Below are 25,990 nucleotides of genomic sequence, written 5' to 3'. Positions count from 1 at the left end.
CCTTATACTTATCACTTAATCTCTGTCTGCAGAGCTGCTTCCTTTGCACGCGATCCTGTATTTATATACCTCTGTAGCCAGGATGATTATAGCAATGGAAGTGGAATATCTGGCCCTTGGTCCCTCCCAACTGTGCTGCTGCTCTAGGGTGAGGGCAGGGCTGGGTACTCATCCCTTGCAGAGAGGTTGCTAGCTTCAGCCTCTTCCCAGGTCTTCTTCAAATACATACTTCAAACAGTCTACATAAACCAGACTGTCTCTGTGCTTACTGTTCAGCCTGGAGCTGAGATTGTTTTTCCATTTTTATTTACTGAAAGCTGCAATTGGACACACCAGCCAGCCAAAATGATAAAGTCTTTACGTCATTCCTTTGGATATATATATATATATTTCATTTTCTGAGGAATAGCTAGGCACTACCAGCTTTGTCAGGGGAGGTGAATTACAGAGGCAACTCATTTTCTCCCTTCCTTCCTTTCCCTTCCTCTCCTCAAAAATGAGAAATGAAATGATTCCTATTAAGGTAACAACAGATAAAACAGACCCAATTGCTTTACAGCACTGGCTCAAACCACGCTGCTCTGCATAGAAATTACCTGTCTTATAGCGGTTTACCTCATATTCAGGGAGAGGAGAAAGATCTTTAGAATAAGGTCTTATAAAAACATGGACTTCTATGGCAGAGCTGAGCTGTAAGCTGCCTTCTAAAAGTCATATATAAGTGAGCCCCATGACAGTTCACATTACAGTTATAAATACAAAGGAGATAGAAGAGGACTGACCTGGCACCATGGCTAGTCTTTGCAAGTGTTATTTTGCATTCCTGCAAGTCAAGTGAAAATCCTCAGACACTGGCCGGGGTCCAGTGATATTTCCCCGTGCTCTGGCCCACGTCCTCATCCAGGTTTGAAGTATGACGGTGCTTGTGGATTGGTGGTTTTTCTGAGACCAGCCGGCCAGCCCGTGTAGCCAGGGAGCACAGCCGGCGAGAGCACTGAGCCAGGGCCTTTCTGCAAGGCTCTTGGCAGCCCTGGAAAAACAGGCCTGCGGCACCCTGCTGCGCACCAAAGCCAGCCGGTACACACTGGGTGAGCTGCATGTTGAGGAAATGGTGTCGCATGAGCAGGTGTCAATCGCACTTGGGCACCACGCAGGAATCGGGCAGGGGTAAGAGAGCATCTTGGCACTGATATGCCGAGGCAGCTTTGCCTGTTCTGGGAGAGGTTTGCTTCTTACTTCAATGTGACCTTCTGTATCTGCTTCCGAATTGTTTGCAGCACAGCATCGGGTGTTTCTGCATCTATGGGACTTAAGTATCATACAGAAAAATGAGTTAGGGCTACAGGAGTGAGAGGAGGAAGTCATATAATGGTAAAAGCATATAGCAGGGAGTCCAGGAGGACATCTGTAATGGCAGGTACCTGATATTACTGACACCTCCGTGCCTCTCAGTTCCCTGGTAGGGTTTCCATAGACTTTGACGGACATATTCATCTTGTGGCTTCTTTGGAAAACTCCTTAGGGAACCACAGAGCAAGGCCGTCTTTGACATATTCTGAGTATCACCTCAATGTGGCAACGTTCAGAGCAGCACAGGCCAGTGGTAAGGTGTCTGCATGTGCCACTACTGCAACCCAGAGAACAAAATCAAGCCATAGACCATTATCTGAAGCCCTTTTTCAACGATCTCCTTCCTCTTACCACAGCTGTTGGTTTGCTTCACATCCCTTTCACCCAGACAAACATTGGAGCTTTCTATTAATTTCAAGATGTTGTGAGAATCCCAGGTGGCAGCAGTCTTATCACATTCTCCTGAGCCCCATGGACACACTCTGCAGTGTGGTATTTCCTCTAACTCTTGTCACACAGACTCAGTAAAGTGTTATCTCAAAGCAAGTTTGCTTTTTATAGTTTTATTTATGGACTGTAAGATCTCTACTCCACATCAGGCCCAGAAGATGAGAAATGCTGTGGCTGTGAGGTTGGAAAATGTTCTTCCCTTGAACATATTCCATGAAAATTAAAAAAATAAAATAAAATAAAGCCTCCTCAGTGACTCAATAACAGCTTCATTGAGAAGAAAGGGGAACAGCACGCCTCTGTATGGGTGACTGAGCACTGGCACAGGTTACCCAGAGAGGTTTTGGAACCTCCCTCCTTGGAGATCTCCAAAAGCCACCCAAACGTGGTCCTGGGCAACTGGCTCTTGGTGTCCCTTCTTGAGCTGGGGGTTGGACCAGATGGCCTCCAGAGGTTCCTGCCAATGTCAACCATTCTGTGATTTTGTGTGTGATTCAGCATTGTCTGGGATTTCCTAGGAAACTTCTGTTACCACAGCAGCCAGGACTTCTTGAGAAAGTTTTTCTGTGCCACAGGAAGAAGAGTATAACAATTTGTAATTAAGGTCATGTTAAGCATCCAGGCCAAAAGTTCTTGGTTTATGACTAAGAAAACAAGGAGATATGAATTGGAAAGGAAAGGAAAGGAAAGGAAAGGAAAGGGAAGGGAAAAGGAAAAAGAACAGAACAGAAAAGAGAAAAGAAAAGAAAAGAAAAGAAAAGAAAAGAAAAGAAAAGAAAAGAAAAGAAAAGAAAAGAAAAGAAAATTAGGGTTTTCTTCATGCTCTATAGTCCAGTTTCACATAGGAGACTCGGTGAGGCACAGTGTAATTGTAGCTTGTGAGTGACAGAATTAAGATAACTTGATTAAACCTGCACCACAGACACGAGCTGGAGGGGAAGGAGAAATGAATAGGATATTTTGATAGACATGGGGCAACTGTGTCCTGTGCTTCTACTCAGGAGCTATTTTAGTTTGCCTGTAGAGCAAACAACGCAGTTTCTCTGAGCCAAAAAACTCTTTTCCTCTTCCTTCAAAATCAAAAGCTTGAAATGTTTCAGAAAAGAGTGGAAAGCAACACTAGCATCTGCATAGGTGAGCCACTCTTTTTTTGATAGAAAATATTAAACAAGAAGTGTTAGTTTTAGGATTAAGGAGTCGAAGTGCGTGTGAGCTGGCATACAGACCATTTCTGGGAATACCTGAGCTGGAAGAAAGTCTTTGCTCACATCTGTGAGCTTTCACAAGAGTGCAGAGAGCACCCAGCTTCCTGCAGGCCCCCCCCAGCACGGTGTAGCACTGCATGGTCTGCTGCCAGCAGCAGCACCCCAGGGGTTGGCTAACGGGGCTGTGATCACCAGCCACCCTCACGCCCGCAGAGGCACCTGCGAGACGCCAGTGGGGTCTGCTGGCAGCTGGCGGCGTAAGCAGCAGTTCAGCCGGGGCTGACGCTGTTGTAAGCTGTACTTGCTGCTTCCCAGCTGCCCGTTTCCTACGATTCTTATCTAAAAGGGCCCTGCGTCAGCAGGGACATCGTGGGTTCGTTGTGGCTAGGAAGTGCATACAGCCTCTGTCCCCCAGCTGCGTGGGTTCTCAGCCAGCGGTGAGGCCAGGTCAGCACTTCTGGAGTCTCATGTGGCTCTGGAGACAGGAGCAAACTTTGTCACCTCACCTGCTGACTCAGGATACTTCAACATGTCGATCTCACGTCCCTTTTCTCTGATCCTCTCTCCCCACTTTTCAGGAAGCAGCTGTTTACTTCTTCTGCTTGTCAGCTGGTTAGCTGGACGTATTGCTGCTTTCAAAAAGAAAGGCATCACTGGTTGTGCTCTGCCACAGACGCACTCACTGACTTTCCAATACTTTCTCAGCATGAGGGCCACCCCAGATTACAATCAAGAGAGCCAGTCCGGAATGACACTCCTGTTCCATGAGAATCCACACTGATCTGACATTTGCTTTCATTCTGAACTGGGATGAAACCTCACCACACTGAAACTTTCCATGTCACTGAAATTCTTAGCATTTCTTTGAGGAGAAAGTTTTTTTTTTTCTTTTTTTTTTTTTTTCCTGAAATGCTAATGTGTTTGCCAAGGTAACAATAATTCCTGTCAGTAATGCTGGAATGTTGCTGTACAGTGTCAGGTAAAGTTTATGAAATATTAACATGTTAAATTCAATTTAGCGATTCATTCAGATATATTGACTTCATAATGGAACATGAAAACATACTCAAATGAGGTATTCAAAATATTGTGAGCACATCAAATATAATTGTGAAAATAAAGACAGCCTATTTTAACCTGATTTTCAAAATGTAGTTGAATTTTTTTTTTCCAGTGGTACCTTTCTAACAAAATACAATTTTCTGTCTTCTGTCCCCAGACTGTGGCTGCTTCTAATAATCACATGATAGCTTGATTCAGCTAAATTGAGTATCCAACCCAACTCTTCAGTGCAACAGCTTTAGCTTCCCTTCAGCTACTTGTTCTTGTGCCCGTGGCTTTCCAGAACTGTATCTGGGTGAGGGACGCTGTTCACTATTCTTCTGCAAGACCTGTAGACCTTTGCAGCTCCCTATTGCAACATGCTGTCATATCCACTAAGGAAGGGCTCCCAAATGGCCTGTTGTGCCAGCTATTTCACAGGGTTGTACAAGCACTGCTCCACAGCCAAGCAACTCATACTGCTCTCCTGGGCTCACCTACAAGCGGTTTTGCTGCTTCTCCTTTTCATGCTGTTGGTGAAGTTAGTATTTTAAGGAAACCTTTGGGAGCTCGTGTGGCAAGATACATGTTGGGACCATTCAGGCACTGTAATTAGTGCAGAATATGTCTGATTTCAGACCCTTGGTTCAGGAAAAAGAGCATATTAGGCCAGCATTCAGCACTAACCTGCACTGATTTCTAATTAGTTTCTGTTCTGGGCTTAAAATGCTATCTTCTAACACTACAGCATTGAATAGTGTGGGCCCAGAGACTGCTTTGCTTTCCTTGAGACGCTGCAGTTGGCTACAGAGAAATGGCTCAGGCAAGCTTTTTATGGGTAAAAGGAGACTGTGTCTTAGTGGCAAGAAAAGAAAATTCAAATGTCATGTGAGTCACTTTCTGATGGTACCTAGACTGGCTGTCTTTCTGGAAATCCTGCAAGGTTCATCCATCCTCTTGAACTCTGGGGAAGAAATTTCTCAGACATGGTTAAAGAAGAGGATTTCATAAAGTGACTGTAGGGCATTAGCACTGCATGCTTTGCTGTGTGAATATTAAAGCTCATGAAAGTACCCAGACTTTCACACAAATTAGTCTTAAAAGGAGATTAGGAACTGATTCAAATATGTGCGCTTCTGTTTCCTCAGCAGTGGGGTGCCAGACTTATGAAAGGTTTCATATATGGTCTCTCATGATGGATCTCTTACTGTTTGTGGCTTCTTGCTTGCCAAATTGTTTAAAAGATAGAACAAAGATGCTTGGTTTTTTTTGTTTGGTTGTTTGTTTTTTTTTTTGCCATGGAGGTAATACTACTTTATGGTGTTAAGAAGCAGGATATTATCGGAAGAATATGAGATCAATACACTGATGTCAACAATATGCAAAAGAAGGAAAAGCTGAGACTAGTTTAGGATTATGCCAGAGCTCAGAGAAAAACTTATCCAAGTATGAAAGGGAGCATCCCAAGTTTTGCATTCATGATAGGATATGAATAAATGCAGGCTAATTCCAACTCCAAGAAGATTTTGAGGCCTTGTGAATAAAATGAGCATCTTTGCATCTGCCTCATTAGTGAGGTAGTTACGCTCCTTCAGATTGCTCGCTCCTTGTGAGCTTGCTCTTTCCTAGTGCCTAGTCTTGGACAAGAGACCCTTCACCTTACCACTCTTCTTGCCATAGACCATCCTCTGAGGATGTGGAAGTTGACACCCTGCTCCCCTCTGCCTCAGGAGGGGACTTGACTCTGTCCCCTAGATGACTGCTTTAACCACTAGTATTTTGCTAAAGGAGGAGCAATGACATCTCCTCATCCAGGCTATGGTGTTGCGTGTCCAGTCTTTCCATCTCTAAACTCCCTGTTTGCTGCACTGGGAAAATAAGCGTCACAGGAAAGGCTGGGAATTCCACTCCCATAGCCAGGACCTTCAAAATTAGAAGGTAACAGTGCTTGGTATCATCATGGCCACGTCCTTGTAGTTCTAACTTAGAAGTGGAAAAATAGCTTCCAGATACAAATGTTATCATAAAACAGGTGTGGGAGTGGTAACTTATTTTTTCACTGCTGACCAGCATATCTCAAGCTGTCAATTTAATTAAGTCAAAAATACCACAAATATTTGGGCACGATGATAAAGGGAAGACACTTTAAACACACCAAAACCCAAGAAACAGTCATGAGCCTCTGTCTCCTGTGCAGTGGTTTCTCTCCCAGAATTAAAAAAGAAAGAAATTCAAAGGAATGAACCCACCCTTTGTCTCTTTACATCTTTCAGATGGTAAGCTTTTTGTGACGTGGACTATCTCTTTGATACTTTGGTACAAAGTGAGCAGAGCTGAATCCCTAGAGCAGAACATTAAAAGGTACAGCTTTAACTTTCATATAAATGTTTACTAATTCTCAGGATAAATTCTGTGTGGGAGTGGCCATTTACTGGACCCTAAATGCCTTATCAACTGGCATCAATTGACAAATTGAAGTCTTTTACAGCAGGGCTTTATTTTTCCCCTCTTTTCTATTTCCCTCCTCCTTTGAAATGCTTCATTTTGCACGTTTCTCTTTGCTAGGCATTTTTAAAGTGCTTCTGGCAGAAACATTTTACAAGAGAGGATGCCCTGGGCTTCTTCCTGGAAGCTAGAAGACTCTGTGTGTGGGGAGGCTGACGCCAGCCATGCAAAGCCGGTAGGTCTGCAAAGTATTTTTACTTTGAATAAACAATTGAAATCCATTATTTACTGCATGTATTGTAAACATCTGTTGTAGAGAAGTCTTCTTATTGTATATCTGTAGTGAGTAGGGCAAGCCCAGCACAGGAAGAAGGAAGGACCAACCCGTTTAGCAGAATGAGTTACTTGAATTCATTTTAAAGCCACCAACAAACAGCTGGTGGATTATCTTATGCAGGACATAAAAAAGAAATATTCAGGACACCTATATGACACTCTGACTCCGACAATATGAGTGGGAGATTTGACACTAGCATTATAGAGTCCAGGCAGAGTTTTAATCTTTTTTTTTTTTCTTTTTTTTTTTTCCCTTAAAATAAACTCCTTCTCCATTTGATTGCAAAGCAAGTGGTAAAGCTGCTAATTGTCTGATTGATTGAGGTACTAGACACACATCTCTTAGGAACATCCAGGATAGATAGCTATGGAAAAAGTGAAAAAAAATACTGTGTTAACTCTAAAAAAGGAAATCCTGTGATAACATTAAGGACCTTGTCAAAGGACATTTCCACAGTGCTACTGGCTGACTGAACTCAGTTCTTTCAACTAGTCATTAGTGCTTTTCAGTTCAGTTGTTGTCATGGCCTTACAACTACAATTTGTTAAAAAATAGGTAAGTGAGAAATTCTATTCTCTGCCGCACTGCACTGAAGAGTCTTCATGAGGGAAAAAACAAAAACAAACAAACAAACAAAAAAACACATTTATTTTTGAAAATACTTTATTTCTACAAGAAAAAGATTTAAAAAAAAAAAAAACTACCTCAGCTGTTGAAAGTAGTCAGAATGAGAGTTGAGGTTTGGTTCTCTCTTGTTATAAATTCTGTTTTCTCACAGTTGATCAGATACAATAATCTGCTTTACACACTTGTACCATCAAACCTTTTCCCTATTTTAGGTTACCTGCTATAGCAAATCTCTTTTCAGACAAAGTAATAGTTTACATCTCTGTCTTTCTCTTCTTTGACCATATTGATGCTCCCACTCTCTTAAGGCTGGCCTTGAACACAAAACACTTCAAGAAGATGAAAAAATCTGAATACGGCCCTGTAGAATTCAATCCCAACTAATGTTTTTTGGTGATGTCATAATATTACAGTTGAAACTACTAAAGAAAAGCTTACCTTTCCCAATGTTAAAGAGAAACAATTCACAGAATGTAGAGTAAATGATATTTCTTATATGCTAATATCCCACATGTCAGTAGAAAGCTTGTAGAAGGCAGTGGGAGGTTAGCCTTCAAGAACAGTATGTTGCAAACTACTCAATTTTGCCTCAGCCAGAAAAAAAAAATAATAATAATAATTAAAAAAATGTTTGTGATACCTTCTATATCAGATGGAAGATATATGATGGTGTATAATCATTGGATAAAATTATTGTTTTAAACAATTTTATACTTTAAAAAATGAATAAAAAATAAAACTAACATTGGACACAGTTTTTCATTTAAATGAGACAAAAATTTGTTCAATTTGAACATTTTTGTTGGGTCAGGGAGGGAATTTTTGGTGTTCCTTTTATCATTTTCATGCTTTGCTCTCCTGCTTTTTCATGAAAACGCAAAGGGGTAAATTAGAGAGTAAAGAGCTAAAAAACCTCCGTGTTACTTTCACTTTGATTAGCACATAATAAAATTGGAATGAAATTCTTCATTTGAAGCTCAAAAATTAGAAACTTTTAAACATCAGTGAATACCTTTGGATAAGCTAAGAATCAGTTTCATATACTTTTTTTTTTTTTTTCCTAAATTGCCCTCTTTCATTCAGACAGGGGTAGATCACTGTGATATCAACCAGGATGTCACAAAAAGCCTTAACTACAGCAGCAGAAGTGATGTGTATAGAGTTAAAAATCATGGATTTTACTACACATAACAAGATGTACACTGTATTATGCTGTACAACTGTCTAAATCTAGGAATAACACAGGAACCTGTGATATTTATTTGACTAGCTTCTACTTTGGTTTTCCTTTCTTGCTGATTTTTTAAAGCAAAGATCTTTTGTCATATTGAGCAGGGTGGCTTGATTTGCTAAGCACAGGTTATTATTACACAGACATATTGCACAAGTGAACACATGCCATTAATCTCTGTAGTACTTCTGTCACTCCAGCTGTGGATCTTGCCAGGAGCTGTTAGTCAAGAACAATCTCTCCAGCAAAAGAGAGTTTCTAGTGACTTTCATAATGGACAAATCATCCTAATTGTACAAGCTAAAAACTGGTCAAGACATGGACTCTGACAACCTAACTTTACAGCCCATTTTGCTGTGGGCTTCTATTCACAGTCTAACAGGCTGCAGCAATGTATTGCTGTTATTCAACCTACAGTTCACTTTTCAAGTGTAAATCATGATTCTCAAGGCACCCCAGTAACTCTGTCTCCTCTCAGCTGATATAGATCATGGACCTTCTGAGACAACACCATTCAAACCTACAGCATTGCTGCTAGGCAGGCTATGTGCATTTAGTGCTTCCCAGCAGACCAAAGGTCAGTGTCACCAAATATGAATGAAAAGGAGAGAAAAATATATAGTTAAAGAATCTTAGCCTGTATCCATATTCTTAAGGGCATTAAAATATTACCTCTGTGGCCCGCAGTAACATTTATATGTCTGTTAGCTCAGCTCTGGTTATAGTCAGACAGACATTGGCTGACTGAAAACTGTCCAAGTATCAGCAGAAAAGGCCAACAGATAGCCATGGCAATGTCAGCTCCTGCTTTCACTTGCAGAGTTCACAGCCGGTGACCTTTGCTCTGTGCCTAATCCCAAAGGTCCAATTTCCCTAAGCATTTATTTTTAAAATATTGACTTAAAGGGAAGTGAGAAAAAAAAATGTGGAATGTGTCCTGAACACCCATAGGAAAGGAAATGGTTTAGAGACTGATGCTGCTGCCAGCAGATTTGGAGCACTGGATTTGAAAGGCTCATTAATATAAAGACCAGTCCAGATCTCTGACTGCAAGCAAAAAGATAACATGCTTTGGCATAGACAGTAACAATGCTGTCCAAAACAGTTGGAGTGTAGTGGTGGCAGAGTATGAAGCAACATGCAATGAAAGGCTCACTTTCCCAGCACCAAAGGGTAGGACTCCACCTCTGAAGGTGAAGCCACCCCAAAATGGGATCCTTCAGTAACAGGTTGGAAGCTGAGGTGGCAGGCTATGCATCAAAGAGCAGCTTTGTGCCCTTCACTATTCGGGAACCTCCTTAAAGAGCCCTCAGAAGAAACAATTGTTTCTTGTCAGCTTTCCAGCAGAATAAATGTGGAACACAGAAAGTTCAGTGGGTGAAATAGTTTTTTCTCATTTATTTCCTCAGAGTAGTTTCGAAAAGTACAGAAAATAGCCAAATACTGTTCATGTTAATGATGGAGAGCTTTAGGTTCCTGTGGCAATTCATATTTAATTGTCTTAATGGAAAGAGAACAAGAAAAGTTTTAACTTTTTACAAAAATACAGTGATTTTTTTCATCGTTATAGCAGGAATCACTTATAGGCTAATTGCTCATAAATTATGCATACCTTCTTCAAATATTAATACTAGTATATAATATCATGAACTTTATGTGAAAACTGAGGAAGGTGATGGGGCATTCTACAAATGTGAATTTCTCACCTTAAAAAAAAAAAAAAAAAACTAATGATGATAATTTTAGCATAGTTTAATCCCCTGTGTAAACAAGTGACCAGGGCTTTGAAGAGAACCTAGAGCGCTTGGCTGGGTCTAGCCTAGCAGTCCTGGAAAGGCAATGTACATGTAAAGTCAACTGTCAAGAAGTACCTGGTTAATGCCAGGCTTGTTAGGAAATATAAGGATGACAGATGACCTCAGGTCTGAAGTGAAGAAAGGAACGGTGGACTTAGCTGAGTGTTTTGATATAGATCCCTCAGAAAAAGCAGAAGGCATCGCCTCAGGTATGAAGATTCTGCAGGTGGAGAAGAAATGAGTTTGTCTAGGTTCAGATAAAACTAATTAGTGGCGTGGGCTACTATGACAACCATAAATCTAAGCTTTAGTCTGGCTTAGAAATACTAGTGATTAACAGAGGAGAAACTGAGGTAGCTAGGGGGAAAAAGAGCAGACTGCTGAAGTCAATGCTGTAACATGTAGCTCTGTTTCTCATGTTGTAAATGTTTCTATTATATTTGTGAAAAGCTTGATTATACTGTCATTGAGTTCGAGGAAACTTTGACACAGACTTTCTCTGGCAGATGCACTGTAGTTTTAAACAAGACAAAGCCATGTTCACTTGAAGCTGAAAACCTGGATGACAGGTTCATATTTACTATTGAAAACCAGTTTAACCAAAACAAAAATCAGTCCGATTGTGAGGTCCAATGAGGAAGACATAAGAAGTCCACATCCTGAAAAAGACAGAGAGCAATGGAATTGGTGTCCCGCCTGATTTTTCACAAAGCTTTCAGCTCAGAGCTGATGGAAAATGTCATTCTTCTGTTTTTCGTTATTGCCTAAGTACATACATTTTTCACAACCCTTTCCTGCAGATGATTCACATCCTAGCTGCTTAGTTTTGATCCTTAATATCAGATTCATAATAACATTATTAATAACATTAATTGATTGTTCTACAGAAGTAAATTTTAATCCAGTACAAGTAACCCGGGGAGGCATATGGCAAGTAGCCTGCAGCGAACTAATCTACCACTAACACAACCCCTCCCACCCTCTAAATGCTTTAACTTTGCCAATGCTTTTGTTTTTTATCCAGTACTTGCATACATCATTTGCATTGCATGTATTTAGGGCAGGATTAGCTTCTGTTGGAATATTTTCTCTGAAATTAAATCCCACTGCTTTCATTCTGCAACTGAAAATCCCTTCCAGAAATTCTTTCCAGCCTCTCAGTGCTCTTTATAGGTACCCTGTGGCTGCTACCCCTTCATAACACAAACCTCATGCGTTTGCACTCAGCTGTCCAAACACGTGGATGACCTGGACAGTTACAATCATTCAATGCTTTTGTCTGTCCTGCTTTAGCTTTTTGGAAACAACTCTTCATTTTCTCCATATTTGTATCAGTGTAACCTCAAATCAGCAGCTCTTCATCACAGTACAGTACCTTTAGGAAACACACTAACAATTGTTAAAATTAAGGGTACAAAGAAAGTGAGCAAGCATATGTTGACAGGTGCACATAATCCAACAGTTTGATGTTACCATGCGGAACATAGATTCCCAAATAAGGGAGGAAAGAGCAGATATTTTTTCTTCAAGTTGTTCCAGTCCTAGAATTTCCCAAGGGACAAATTTGCTTTAGAGCAGATGTATTTCTTTTGGATTTTGAGCCCACCTGCAAATGATTTGGAATGTGTTTCAAAATTTGAAATCTATAAAGATTTCTTCATCCTTTGACTGCAAAATATAAAGAATGTTTCAAATACAGGCTATTGAAAAATGTGTCACTGTAGACTTGCACACAGACTGATCATTCATTTCACTTAATATTTTTTACAAAGGCAGCCAGGGATGAAATGAGAAATACCATAGCAAGATTAACAGGACAGTTGAAACAGAACTTGCTCAGAAATTAAATTTTATACTGGAGACACAAGAAAGAAAGAAAAAAAGAAAAAAGCAAATACTTAATGACCTTTTCTAGACAAAATGCCAACATAGGCAACTAATTCAGATTTCAAAAATAATGGAGGTCATGCTTTTCACCTTGCTTTGCAGCACGTCTTTGTTGTCATCTACTGCCTGGAGCTTCATGAACTGGAAGGACATGCTATCATAATATAATTTTGCTTTGTACTGCTTAATTGCAGTCACATTTCTCCCCACATGTGGTTGCTTTTCAGTGGTTGGTAAAAGCAATTCCTGCACACAGAGGTTAAAACTACACAATGTTTTCTGCCAAAAAGCGCCACTTAAAGCCAAGCTATTCATAATATCTGTGTTATTAGAAGCGTAAGGTCACTTTTTCCAGTCAGATGGTGCCTGATCTAACGTCCATGCAAGCTGATGGAAAGGTTCCCATTTATTTAGTGGATACTGGATTAGCTCAAAATTCACAACAAAAGGAAGCAAAGAAAGGCCAGATCTTTAGTGAGTGGAGTTTGCTCTCATTGCTTTATAGGAATGGAGTTATCATCGTTTTTTCTGGTGTTGGTGTTTTTTCCTTAGCTATCAAGGATCCAACATATGATGAATTGAGGGAGCTGGGTCTGTAATTCAGTGGTGCCCTGTCTGCTAGGCGGATATAACCACTGGGTAGGGACACAGATTCTCCCTCAAGCCCTGAGGTACTGCAGTGATGCCTTCGCCATGGCCTAGCTGCAAGAGGAAGGTGGGAAGATATAATCTTCTGAACTAGATGAAATCTTGTGACTAGGGCACCTCCTTGGATTGTAGAAGAGAAAGTTTCGATCAGAGCCCAAAGCCTTGCATTTCCTTGGCAAGAAAATGTGGAGAAAGCACATACCATGGCTAATTTTGGAAGGCAGGGAGAGCTTGGACACAATTCACAAGCCACATCCCAGATAAAGGATCAAAACATGTGTAAGAGCCTGAAGCCCTCCCCCCTCTTCCCCCATTCCAAGGGATATATCAGGCTAGGGAGGATACCAATGAAAACAGGCACCTGCACAATACAGGAAACTGCCCAATGCCTAGCTGCATGCTAGGCTTGTAAGCCTGGGGTTTGGTAAAAATGCTCTCATCCTAGATGTGACCTTCTTCTAAATCCAATGTTCTCATAAGAGTTGTCCAAACTAAGTAGCCTGCCCTGGTGTTTTGTGTTCCTGGTCAAACCTTTGAATGATTCTCAAAAGGCAAACTATAGACAGGTCTTATACAATGTGGATTTAGTGTGCTCATGCACATCTCCAGCCCCACCCCACCCCCTCCCCCCAAGCAGCAAGTTTAGCCTTGGTGATCCACCAGACTGTTCATTAGACAGTTTCCCTCTTAAGAGCTCACAGGTGCATTTACATGGGTATCTTGTGCTAACAGGAGGTGATATTTAATGATAGAAGTGGTCTCAGCCAAGCCTTGTATTAATCCTTTATACAGATTCTCCATTCATAAATGTTATTTCCATCTGCCTAGGGAAATTCTCTGTGCCTATTTCCAAAGGCTGTGATTTCACCATCACTCAGTCATTCTTAACATCTATATTTTGTGCATACATTGCTCAGAGGTTGCTGCAGCCAGGAAAATGACTGGATAAAAAAAGCACTTTTTTTTTTTCCTCTTATCAAAATAGCCCAAATGGTATTTAGTGTTGATTGTGATGTTACTAAAGGGAATAATGAAAAATATGCAAAAGGGCTATAATACCATAGCCAAGTATCTACAGACATAGGTGTCCCTCACTTCATCCGATGCAAAACTTTCAGAAAGTACTCCTAACTAGATTTTATCTTGTGCAAGCTGCTGTGAAGATTGCCTAAGTTGTGCTTGAAGCTATGATCTGAGCACAGTGATGCCACATTCCGAGGAACAGTGACAAAGTTTTAAGATGACAAATTTGCATACTAGTATCTGAAGGCAGAATCTGGCTTACACTATCTTGATCACAGGTGACAAAGCATCATTATAGCCTCAGTTGCCCATTGTGAATTTATGTGCCTGTTAAGAAGGAGCCTCATCCTTTCGTCTGTCACCAAAAGCGATTTGATATGGAACTAAGGCTGGAATTCCATAGTGCCATAGTCACAGTTATTCACATGGACTTAAATGTCTATTATCATAGTAAGCATCACCTAAACACCAAGCGTCCAGTCTTAATGGATTGATTTATTAACCTGTATCTGCCTGCTACTACTGGCTTAGCCCTGTACAGTGTGTACTCTGTCCCACTGAAAGTGAATTTGAAGTAATTACCAGGTATCCATAACTACTATTTTAAAAACTCTCCTCAAAAATTCAGAACATTTCTTGAAACATACATTTTTTAATTGGTTAAGAAAAAATCCTCCTATTTTAAAAGTAAGTGTTTAGAGTCAGATCCTCCATTACTGTGATCTCCTCTCAGACTTTTGAGATGACAAATTTGTAATGTATAAATTACTTTAGAATCATGTGAAGAGCCTTTTACACCAGTGGACCAACACAAAGTTGATTCAGTGGAAATGAAAACCACACTCTAAGCATTTCCAAAAAAAATGCATTCCTTTAAAAATACCAATGAGCATTTAACACAATGAGAAGTACTCTTCTAATTGAAATGGGGGCTTTGGTCCCCACACCAAAAGTCCCCCCATGACTTCAACCACAGTAACAGGGTCTGCAATTCTTGTAGAGGTGGATGACTTGAAACCAGCACATATAAAAAAGCAAATCAATCCACAGGTGCTGCCCAGATATTCCAAACTCTTCTGGCTGACATACGTGCAGTTCCTGTCCAAGTTTCAGAGAATAAATCGGCACTTACTACCCCAAAGCCAAATCAGGACACAACACAGGACACGTTCTTCTTTTGAGTTTCCTCAGCTCCCTGTACAGTCCCAGTCTGTCTGTCTCGGCTCTTCCTCTTCCTGATTCACACAGCTCTTCTGAGTTCCAAACAAAGGATGCTCAATGCAAATAAAAAGATAGGGTATTCTAAATATTTGGTATGGGTGGGATTTTCCCCACTTGCTGACGTAGGAAAAAAAACAGATAAGGCACATTGCCTAAACTAAATGTCCCTAGCAGCCAGCTTGGAAATGCATGCCAGTCAGCAGAAATACTCTGATTAAAGCATCAAAAGACAATAAAAGTAGTCAAAATGGGGATGAGTAAAAAGCAGCCCCTGCCAATAGCCACTGGTTTTGACCTTGGATCATGTATCCTGGACCTACTTTCCCTGTTGTAACAGCTCCAAGAAATGACTTTCAGTGCTTTAAGGATCGTCCAAGTGGCATGTAATTGCTAAGAGGACACAGGAGGGAGGGAACTGAAGGATGGGGAAAGGAACAGAAAGAAGAAATATGTGGAAAGCCCAAATACTTATCTCACAGTATAATCATAGACAGCATGAATCCCTGGACCTTTTGAATCACCCACAATTGCTAGATATTAAATGCCTCTGGAAGCCCTGGAGTACAGTGTTGTTTTTGTTTTGCCTAATTAAAGGAAGTTTGCATTCTAATACCTTCATCTGTGTTGGTGTCACAAACCACTGAAACTCTAGGAGCAAATTATGCAAAATGAAGGCGTGACACAGCTTCCTGATTGGGTCATTTTGTGCTTATAACCTCTAGCAAGTCTCTTGATGTTACACATTCAGTCATATATGAGGAACCACCTCAGGCTGGAATGTCATCCTCAATAATAACTTGCTTAATCAGCCAATTGAAGTCATCCCATGTGTTTGACCCCAAACTTCCTCAATCATTCCCACCATCGATCAGAAGGAAGTAGTCACAGATACAGGAAATGACAATACTACCAACACAAAATCACCTTACAATTTGACAGTCCCGGAGGTTATTTATGCCACACAACACCGAGAAATAATAGTAAAGGCACATTGATGGAAGAAATTCAGACCATTAAGTCTGAATTATTTTTGATTCTCTATTTAAAATAGACCCATTGCGTCTTCATGTTACTGTCTGTCTTCATCCAAATAGCTAGCTTCCTGAAGTTGGTTATGCTGCCATTTTTTCTCCAGGGGGCTGAGTTAGAACAAATTGAAGCAGCTAGTGAAGTCATCACAGTGTACAGCCCACTGAGTGGTTAACAACTGAAGAGCCTCTATTTGTCTGGGTCCTAAAGCACTCTAGGAACTGCATTGAAAGCAAGCTCTTAACAGGATGATGCTGAATTTGCCCACTGGATTGCCTAATTTGTCTGGGTTAGAACTGCACAATCCAATACTGTGGAAGCTGATACATACAGTCTCATTTCCTGTCCCTTGCTTTCTCCCTTTGTAGTCTGCATGTAATAATACAATTTAATGGTCAAGCTAGATAGCCTTGTGGATCTTGCTGTACTCACAGTAATTGTATTAGAGCCTTATTGTAGGTTTTTTTTTTCAGATTTCCATGGTGGAAAGCTGAGGATATCCAGCTGGAGAAACTCAGCTTCAAGTAGGAGAGGTCAAGAATAAAAAAAATACCTAAAAATACAGTGTCTAAATACATATTCAAACTGAGAAATTAGGAGTGTTTGTCATGTATTCTCTCTAGTTAGTCCTGTGCCCTCTTAGAAGAGGTTTCTCCATTTAGCATTAAGACTTCCATTGGACACTGCAAAATTCATATCCGAGCCAGTGGGAAATCTGAGGTTGGATTTGATGAGACCACAGCCATACAAACACCCCAATTAACAGACACAATTAAAACATGAAGAATAAACTGGGAGTTAAAAGAGCTGCTGCTTGCTTGGCTTTGTCCTAATTACTTTTCTGGCAACAGTCAGTCACAACCTCCACTTGTACTTCTGTGCCTCTCCAGCCCATGGTGACCCAAAAGCTGCTTTTCTTTAGGAAACTGGGAATAGTTAGGAATAACTGGGTTATTCCATGGAAAATCATCCTGTGGCTTCACCCTCCTGTGCTGCTGCCAAGGGCTGAGCGGTCAAGGGAGCAGTCAGAAGGCAGGAAGTGGGGAAGCCAAAATGCCCCAGGAGCAGTTCAACTGCCTGCTCACAGGCATCCGAGGTGACTTTTGGCCATGTCATTTGACCTCCTGCTGCTGCTCCAAAGGGGTCTGTTGTTGGACATGTCAGTGTTTATGTCCATGATACCCTCCTCTGGGCACCTGGATTGCTCTGCTTGTGTCATGGTAGTTCCATGTGGGTAAAATCATCCTTCTCACTGACCTTTGTCCTGTATCTGGACTATTTCATAAATAAACCTAATCCAACCCAAGGATCAAAACCCTGATCCTTGTACCCTGTCATCTTCATTGCCTTCAAAGGTTATCCTCATCCCACAAAAACCCTCATGACCAGCATGGGATTTACAGTATCTTCTTTATGTTTAAATTTTACACTCAGCAGAAGAGGAACAGCTGTTTCTGTTTCTTGATGATGTATCTTACATATGTTTGGAGTATCAAAATGATAAACAAATAAACAAAGCTTATCAATTACGTGAAAAGCTTGCTTGCTTAAAACGCAGGACAGGAGGGCAGCAGTTTAGCACAAGAATATTTGTATTCTGATGAAACATCCATTTTATGGGAAGAAAGATGCAAACAAATTGGTCTTTGCAAATGGACATTGAGAAACAAAAACATTTTCATTTGATTTCAACTCACAATGTTAATTTATTATTTAAAGAACACATTGTAACAGCATTCCTTTGGTCTAGACAAAACAGTTCTCTTTGTTTCTCTTCTAGCTCCTCCACTTCACAGTTATCTCTATCATTTGTCTAAAATCCAAATTTCTAAAAACATTAACAACATTAACAGCATAAAATTTATTGGGCAGCCAAGGGAGCTATTCTGGATTTTGTTCACATTCCACCTTAACTCTGTCTGAAGCTGATGGGAATTTAACTAGTAATCTCAACAGGAACAGGATCATGTACTTTCGGTGGAAATGTCATGACCTTCTTCCATAAACTTGCACATGTAGGATTTGTTTTCTTTCAGACTGTGTATGCATATGAAAGCTGTTGCAAGAAAGAGATGGATCAGGAGGGCTTACTTCTTTTCTTTTCAAGAAATGACCATCTAATGTGTCTCTATAAACTAATGTGGGCTGTAATTCACTTAGGTTTCCAGGCCCTGTGGCCTGAAATCTGAACCACAGCATCAACTTTCTTAGCACTAATAAGTACAGAGAAAATAATGGTTCCAGTTTTGCAGTCTACACAGATGAACATATAAACATGAACATAGAAAAAGAACAAGCAGAAGAGGAGTTTACATCAAAGGCACACAAAAAATTAAGGGCATTTTCCACATGTAAATCTTTAAAACACATTCATAATTCCTGAGAAGTTTAGAAAAGGGATTTGCCGGTCAGATTTTCCACCATGTGACAAGCCATAACAAGTTAGTTTGAGCATTGCTTCAAAACCTTGATTTAATTGCTGTGAAAGTGTGCTATTGATAATATAGTTGAGTTTCCTGCATGTGAGAAGCAGAAAGACAGGTGCTACTTACCTCTTCTCTTTTCATGGTAGTGAATTATGGCTGGGAGATGTTCCTGCTTACAATGCCAGCCACGGGTACCTGTTCTGTTCACACTGCACTATTCAGAATGCCAGTTTTGACCTCAAAATCTTACTTTTTGTGTGGAGGAAGAGATGTTTCAGATGTTATAGCTGATATTTCTCTGTGTAAACATTAGGTAGTTTGAGACACTCTGGAGTCTTAAGGCTGGCTATGTCCCTAGTGTAAACGCAAAGGCACGGGATCTAAGAAGGGCATGCTGAAGGTAGGCAGAAGACAAGCAGGACCTTAAAGAAACCCTGGCTTTTAGATGGAATAAATTCAACTAACTGAAAGATGAAGGAGGAAGATTTAGTATGTATACCCATGTGTACAGTTCTTCATGGCCTCATATGCTCCAGGTGCTACCTGAATGGTGACTCACAAACCTCTCTCTTCACTTCTGACCTTTTGCCTACTACCCAGTCTCATATTTCTGATTGTCATTCCAACATGTTGCTACAATTCTCCAATACTCAAAAACAACAAACAAACAAATCCATTCCTTTTTACTCCAAACAAAATCTAGATGTTTTTCCAATTACATTTCTAGCTGCTTTACTTCTCTTCTTGCAGCTTCAGGCAGGAGTGTCCTAGTCTAGGTGTCTTACCATGCAATTTCCTTGTAGTGGGTGCTACATCCACTTTCTCATACACTAAGCTTTTTTTCCTTTTATTGTTTAGATAGCTCTTTAAAACATTTTTCTTCTCCCCGTGCAACACTTGCACTTTTCAAAGGAACTCCTACTCTGTCTGCCTACCTGTCTGACTTTTATTGCAAATGCATTCAGGCAACTTTAAGTGCAAGAGTACATTTGCAAATTTGAAGTTGTACAGTGCCAGCTCTATTTTTCTGCACCGACAACAAGTGTTTGCTACTGAAATGCAAGACTTTTTCTCTGTGACTCACCATTTCATATCTTACTGCTTTCCCAGAGATTCTGTGAGTTCGGGGATCAGAAGTTTTCCCTTCAATCAGGTATAAGCTTCAGGAGAAAAAGAACAGTTTTCTTTAAGATATGGAAGTGTTTGGTTCAGTACCTCATTAAGTGGCATGGGTAGGTGTATAATCTATGCTGTTCTATGAACAATAATGCATTAGTCACAGAAGACATCAGCGGTAACTTGGGGCAACACATTTCCTTGGACTTCTTTAACACTAGCCCCTCCCTACATATTTTGTAACTATTTCCTGTTCCTTTACAGGGTGATTGACCCTTTGTACATTTTAGGTATTGTCATTAAGAACATTATTGAGCCCATATCTTAAATAATGTTAGAACAAAAGACTTCCCAAGAGATTCCCAACTGTTCTGGCACGGAGCACGTGACACTAAGTGATTCTGCACTCACAGCTTGGAGCCTGTGCACCATGCAAATGTCCTGCTGGCACTTGTCAGAGTGAGGTATCAGAGCTTCAAATCCACATGCGTGAAGTCTCCCCTTCAGTTTCACTGAGATTAAATATCATTTTTAAGTTCTAATTCTAGAAAACTGTTGTGAATCTCAGTGCATTTGGTTCTTGGGTTGTTCTTGTCTGTGTAGGAGCCTCAGTTGCTGACTCGAACTGTGCCCCCTTTACGGTGGGCGCCTTTCTACATTCTCACAGAGGAAGCTTGGGGCTAAGTGAGGGAATACTCCAGGACTATGCAAAATAAGTATGGCGTTAACCTTTGTGAAAGGGTAAAAATTACCTTTCTTCGCAATACTGAGGATTTTGTCAGCTGAAGCCTGATCAATGATGTGTGGTAACAGCAACAAGAGTTCCCCTAAACACAGACACAGAACAATAGCTATTTAAGTATTTGTAGGGAGTATAAAACAACTCAGAAAAAGTGTGTATGTAAAACCAGCTTTCAAAGATGCACTTATTCACATTTCTACCACCACGTTTGATGTTGCTCTTCCTTCTGCCCTGTTGTATCAGTCTTTCTGTGCAGCTATATGGTCAGCAATCTTTGCAATTGTGGAACATTTAGTGCATCTGGAATACTGTCAAAATATTTGATCATGGTAGTAGATAAATGAAAATAAATCAAGGATTAACCTGTGTACTCCACTCCCCACTTCCCATCCTCCTGTTCAGACCACACCTGCCATAAGCAAAATGTAAATAGTACTAGTATTAATTTATAACAGTAATAACACTGACTAAAAAATGGATGTCATGGGTGTCAAATAAGGTTGTCTCTGTGTGCATAGAAAAGGAATCTTCTGAATGCAAAGTTAGAAATCTCCTTTCCTCAAAGACCATTCTTGTCTTCAAAACATTGCTTCTTAATGAATATTTGCTACTATGAGAAATATTTCCTCAATGCAAATACAAAGCAAGCAGATCACCCGCACTTGACTGTGGTAGATAAGGACCAAGTAAGAATATCCTCCCTGGCAATGAACTTTACTCAATGCCTATCCAAAGCCATCTCTTCTATAAAGAGATTACCTGTGTGTACATTTGCACCTCTGCCTAGATCAGGAGTATGCTTTGGAAATGGATCTCACAGTCATCTCCACAGACTGCATGCTCTCATACTGCAAACCATACTGGGTTCCATGAATCCCAAGACTCCTGAAGATGAGCTCTGGTGGCTGGTGGATGTCCTCTCCCTGGGACCAAACTGGAAGCAATATATAGTGAAAACCTTGAATGTTTACAGTGTAGATGCTGGGTCCTCATTTTGACTGCTATGGGTGTCTAAAATAAGACAGTGATTTGCCCGCTGGAAGCTCCTGTTCTCCTCAACTGACTGTGCAGACAGCCAAAGTTGTCTAGCTCAGATAGAGATGACTGACTTGACAGACATATAAAGCTAGACAAGACAAATCCTACCCTAGGCATCTAACTCTAGACAACATGAGATGCTCTTTGTTCTTTTCAGTACAGTCACCATATCAGACAGGCTTAATATATCTTTCTGTTTCCCTTTTTGCCCTCGCAATGCAGAACATACTGTTGACAACACCTGAAATAATGACAGTTACACAACTGTTATCAAGGGGACGTGGCTGAGTTCCCTTTGGCTCCCAGAGAGCTCAGTGGTTGTCTCCCTCCTCAGGTCTCCCCTCACAGGAAAAATCACTTCTCAGAAAGGTGACCGCTCAGAAAGTGGCCACTAGTACAGTTGGCAAGGTTCACATTTACAGAAGTTGTATATTTTTTACATCAGGATGTGACTACGGATAATACTTGGACTGCCAACAGCTGGCATTGCTCTCATGTTGCCAGCCCTGACCTTTGTTCAGTTTGCTTTGTTATACAAACCTGTGGACTCAAAGCTTTCCTATCAGCAGCAAACCAAAGTGCAACACTGTCATAAAGCACCTCGCCGTTAAAAAAAAAAAAAAAAAAAAAAAAGGTATAACAATCAAGCCTCTCAATGGTTAAACAAAAAGTCCATCAGGGTGCAGGCCTGGCCACTGAGGAGTGCACACAAGTTCATTGATCCTGCTGGCACCCTGACAAGGCTCTGCAGGCTCTTTGGGGCAATCAGCTGGTCAATGCTGGCAGCTGCAGGGCCAGTCCGACTAATTAGCTCTTGTAGCTCTTGTTCTCCATTTTGTCTTTCCAAGAGCTTATCTCTGCCCACCCTGCAAGTTCTTCACTGCTCTCACTCCCTTATACTATGCTATTTTTAATCAGTTTCTGTTATTGGTATGCAGGCCCAGAAATATGGTTATCAAAAAGAACAGCCAAGGCCAAAGATATTGCTTGGGAGTTTTTTTAGCACATCCCTCAGATCAGATGAGCTTTTGGTCAACCTGTCACTGCAATTGTTCCAATACTGTAATTTCTCTTCTTTCCTACTTCCTACAATGCTACTTTTATCCTGTGGCTACCACTTACAGTCATAACATTTCATTATATGAGGAAAGAAAATAGGGAAGGGAAGGGAAGGGAAGGGAAGGGAAGGGAAGGGAAGGGAAGGGAAGGGAAGGGAAGGGAAGGGAAGGGAAGGGAAGGGAAGGGAAGGGAAGGGAAGGGAAAGAAAAAAAGAAGCTGCAGTTTCTAAAATCTGTTTGTTTTCCTACATTTTTATTTGACATTGAAAAAAAACATGTCCCTATTATTTGAAAGTCTTCCAGTCATGGGAACATCAGTTCTGTAACAGGAATCTTGGTCAAAATCACAGTAAAGATTTCCTGCTGTGGTGTGCCACATAAAAGTAATAATGCATCCATCAGGCAAACTTGCAGTAATCTCCAACGCACTGTGCTCCAAAGTTCTTGGAACAAATAAGGTGTAAGTGTATTTGCAATGCTGAGTTCAAGCCTCTGTTTGCTTCTAATTTTCTAATGAATCTGAGGAATATTTTCCTAGTTCAACTCGGGGATTTTCCATGCATTGATGAAATCTGGGTCATGGCACAAATGTGTTCAGTGGTTGGACTTGTTTTATTGTTTCATGTTATGCTGCCTCCGGGGCTCACCTGTACTAACCTCAGCCATGACTAGGAATTAAGTTCAAAAAACACATGGAGGGGAGACAGAGTTCAGCTGTCTCAATTCTTCGCAGGAAAGTGAAGAAACTTCTCCCACCCAGTCCAGAAATTCTCCTCCTTTTTCAGGAAAGGGAGAGAGAGAATGAGTTGTACTGTTCACCAGAACAGGAGTGCCCATCCAGTTTGTTGGTTTTGTTTGTTTGTTTTTGTATGTGTCAGCACCCTCACTTATTACAGACAACCTCTTTATACACAGCAGCTCCCTTCTCTCCTGAAGAGATATCACCTGATGGGTATATTATTGAGTCCCTTACCTCTCTTTTATGTTTTTTGTCCACTATGTTTCATAGCTTTTATTGCTCAAGGAGCATGAGTAAAGGTAATGCCCTGCTTTTGACTTGGAAAAATTGAATAGTCCTGTGGTGAATGCAAAAGTTGCAACACTGCAGAGGTTACTTATCCTTCTGGCATCTGGTGGGGCCAAGACAGCATGGCAGGGGCTGAGTGGAGGTAAAGGGAAAAAAAAAGGGGAGAAACATGGGAGGTTTATGCTACCAAAACACCTGTTCACCTTGAGGACCTCTAGCCACCACAGACAGCTGTAATTCTACCCCTTCATTGGCATTACACCATTTAAATTTAGCTGCATGTTTTCCTGAGTAAGAGAGTTCCCTATTCATGATGTTCATAAATGCATCTTGTGAATTTTCTGGTAAAATTAAATGATAGGAAGTATGCTTTAGCTTTCAGCTGACATAAAGGCTGCCATTGCCAGTAAACACAAAGTCTGATTCATGGTCATTCACAAGCAGAAACAAGGCAAATTAAGAGCATGCAGTTACAAACAAAAGGATTGGTATCTCACTCCATATGATTAGCTTTTGTCTCTTGTTGCCTGTGCATCCTCAGAGTTTATGGTCCAAATGATAATTAAATGCTTACAATGAAGCCTGGTCATTAGAACTGTGCTTAAAATGTGATTTTGATCATTATACACAGCTCTGCTCTAAGTAACCTCTAAGTTGTTTTTGCAGCTCTTCTAGGTAGGTATTTGTTTTCTGACTGCTCATTTGGCCATGCAGTAAATTCAGCTTTTATTGTGATGGTTCATCTGTGGTGTGGATTTTTGGCAGTATGAGAATTACATAAGTGGTTGTTTTTTCCAGTGCTGAAACGCAAATGGTGTGGCAGCTCTTACCTGCTGAGGCATCTGAGCCAGTTAGGTGTACACAGCTCATGAGCAGCAGTTCTTAGACAAAAGAAAACGAGTAAGGAAAGAAATCACTGCTTTTGTGATGACATTTGCTTTGACTGATCAGCAGGATTTAAACCCATGACCTTCAGTGTCATAACAGAGATCACTTAAGCAGTGCCATTAGTTAGTGGCAGAAGGAGGGTGTTACACTATAGGGAGACTGACAAGGAACACGTGTGTTTTATACACAGATTATTGGGATGTCCTGAAAAGACACTGACAGTTTCATTAGAGTGCTGTTTTACGTTTATATAATGGAAGTTTTAATGTATCTTGGGGTTGAGGGGAAAAAGGAAGAATGAGGTGTTTCCCTAATAGGGAATAAGGTTTCTTTTTTCCTCATATGGTCCCATTGCTAGAGGAAAAGTGTCTGGCAGGAAGTAATCCTGGACAGAGTCCGAGGGAAAGTCAGCATTATGCAAGACTTGCAGGGAATGTGGAATTCCCACAAGAGCAGCATCCAGGTGCCCTCCCATACTGATGTCTGGCTGTGATCCTCTGGTCATTATAATGACTCAGGCAAAGACAAGCATGCAGAGACTCCAAAAAAAGAACACCAAAGTGCAGAGGGGTATCACCCCCTTTCCCTCAAGCTGGGCTGGTAAGACTTTCTGAAATTGCAGACTGTGGGCATCAAAGAAAAAAACCTGATTCCTGCTGCCAAATGTTGGCACTGTTTATGTAAATTCCCATTAGCAATTGACTTCTAGTGCTGTGAAGTCCCAGGAGATTTTTTTCCATGGAGATTTATGGCACAGGGAATGGAGATGAAGCAGAAATTTTCTACCTCAGTTATCATTAATGAACAAAGGTACCATAATGCATCCTCTGATAAAGGCTTTTTTTGGCCAGAGCAGGGCTCAAAAGAGAAGCAAAAAACACGCAGCTGTTAGGTACATTGCTGCTCTGTGCACAGCAGGGATTGAATTGAAGGAAATACACAACCTAGCCAGCCTGAGATAACAGCTTCCACCTAAGCCCCAGCCAACCATCCCCAAACTCCAAGCCCTCACTGGGGATTTTGGAAGCTGACTGATAGGTTCGCAGGATCCATCTTACATTTCTGAACATTTCAGGGGGATTCAGGCTGTTATCCCCCAAGGAGGCTCTTTAGTGGTTTAACAGTCTGTTCCCAAAGGAAAAACAGTGTACGTGTGAGAGACAGAATTGCACCTGCAATAAAGGGTATTAAAACTGGAAACTACAGGCAAATGTGTCAATTGAAAACTCTCAAGAAAAGAGTTCATAAACCACAGCAGCTGATGCAAAATGCAGAACAAAACAGCTATATAAAGAAGAAAGCTGGCTTACGTAATTGACAGAAAGCCGTTCTCATTGATGGAGTCTGCCAACAACAGGTGATGTAAGAGCTGGCAATGAACAAAGCTGTGGATGCGAATATGGTG

The 25,990-nt window shown here is 40.9% G+C and overlaps 1 long non-coding RNA gene across 1 annotated transcript in view; it reads left to right on the top strand.

Moving 5' to 3' along the window:
• The window catches only part of LOC118244191 (uncharacterized), a 94,161-nt gene that overhangs the window by 40,725 nt on the left and 27,446 nt on the right, over positions 1-25,990 (top strand). Inside the window, exon 2 of the long non-coding RNA XR_004777495.2 lies at positions 6,612-6,726. This is a non-coding gene — a long non-coding RNA (uncharacterized LOC118244191). The remainder of the gene's footprint in view (positions 1-6,611; positions 6,727-25,990) is intronic.

This window comes from Cygnus atratus, chromosome 3 (assembly GCF_013377495.2).
Source record: "Cygnus atratus isolate AKBS03 ecotype Queensland, Australia chromosome 3, CAtr_DNAZoo_HiC_assembly, whole genome shotgun sequence".
In the NCBI taxonomy this organism is placed as follows: Eukaryota; Metazoa; Chordata; class Aves; order Anseriformes; family Anatidae; genus Cygnus; species Cygnus atratus.
The sequence above is the reverse complement of the archived record's forward strand: the minus strand, read 5'-3'. Positions and strand labels throughout refer to the sequence as shown.